This window comes from Mus caroli, chromosome 5 (assembly GCF_900094665.2).
Source record: "Mus caroli chromosome 5, CAROLI_EIJ_v1.1, whole genome shotgun sequence".
NCBI lineage: Eukaryota > Metazoa > Chordata > Mammalia > Rodentia > Muridae > Mus > Mus caroli.
The window spans coordinates 13,998,787-14,000,541 of record NC_034574.1 but is presented as its reverse complement, the minus strand read 5'-3'; positions in this window follow the sequence as shown (position 1 = coordinate 14,000,541).

The following is a 1,755-nucleotide window of genomic DNA, read 5'->3' as shown; positions in this document are numbered from 1 at the left end:
TCAGCGCCATTGTAAGGGCGGCTCCTCACAGCTCCCCCTTTTCTTTTATTTAAGAGCAATAGGCCACCCATATATTGAGAGTGGAGATAGAGGTCAAATCCCCAGTGTGCAAAAATAGGGGCTTTACACAAAACCTCCTCCCAGGCTCATCACCCGGAGGGGTCTTGGTCCGCTCCTGTGTCGTTTTTCCTGGGGGAAGGACACTTGGACACTCAACCTTCATACGAGATGGCATGTCTCCCTAGAAGAGGCTCATTTTATGCCACGGAGCCTTTCTACTGCAGTGCTTATCTGTGCACCTCTCCTGGGCTACTGAAGCACACTCACTCTATCCCGTTGAGACTAGCCTCATGGGGTGCAAGAGCTGAGCGGCCAGCGACCTATTGCTTAAGCATAGATAACCATATACCAGGGGAGGCACCGTGTTCTAGTGCTGAAAGTGCTTGGGTTATTGCCATCCTGTCCCTTTTTGTTTGGGCTTTAAGTTTACAGACCATCCAGAGCAAAAGCAACGCTCCACCACATAGGATCACGGTAAACAAGCCTATCCCCACCCACACTTAAAGTAGGAAAATGCAGAGGAAATCCAGGTGGAGAAACCCTTCGTCAGTGATAGGTCAAGATGCATAGAATAGCAACTCTCAACTCTCGAAGCGTTTGCTCAAATTCCATGGTCCAATTCTGTAACATATAATGAGAGAAAGCTTTTGACAAATTTGCTGCTCTTGTAAGATTTTCAAACTGAACAGAAGTAACACAAAGACCAGGCATCTTGTATTCACAACCCAATTGAGCCAACTGCCAAAGAATATCTACCTGCTCTTGGACTAAGTCGATGCACTGATTTATCAGCATCAACCCTCCTTGTATTTGTGAGTTGGCTGTGGCTTGTTTATCTAAAGCCGTTGTGACCGTCATAGAAAGCTCATTAATAGNTTGTGTTGTTTGAATACTAGTAGATAGAGCGAGTGCCAAGGCCGTGACAGAGGCTGCAACCGCCACTGTGGCCACCAATCCAACTATAATAGTAGAAATGCCAAAACTTCTTTTCTCTCGAAACAAATTCAAGCTATTAGGGGCATCTACAGGAACAGGGACAAATCTAGGCATGAGGGTAACCAAAGCAAAAGGATATTTATTGGCATCCCAGCATAGGGCATAAAAACATTTTTCTTGTGAGCAATCTATCTCTACCTGATTCTGATTCAAACTTGTTTTACTTACCACCCATAAAAACGGGGTCCATACACATACCGGGGTGGCAGTAAAATTTACCTCTTTTTGTTTTTTATATTTAACATTGGATGTAGTCCATTTAAAATTTGAACCCTGTTTTTCATTCTGGCGCGGGGTACTTCTCCAATCAAAGGTCATTTCTCCTTTCTCACCAGAACCTCCTCCAATCATAGCCATGGGGACAAGATCAGTACAGCTTCCATTAACCCCACAAAGCAACCACTGATCAAAAGGGTTAATATTAGTTTGGAGGGGGTCCATAGTACTAAAATCATATCCAGCAAAAGTATCATTAAACTCTCTACTGATATATGGTGAAAAGGAAAAATATTTCTCTACTGCCCAAGTATATTTTTTAGCTTGGCAGCCTGTCCAAGGTAGCGTTACATCTTCCATGGACCCTTCCTTGCAAAAGGGTGCCATTCTAGGTTGTGAAGGCGGCTTATTTCCAGAACTTCCACCTTTTCGGCTGGGCCACCATCCTCTTATAACTATGGCATCAGCCTTCATGTCAAAAGC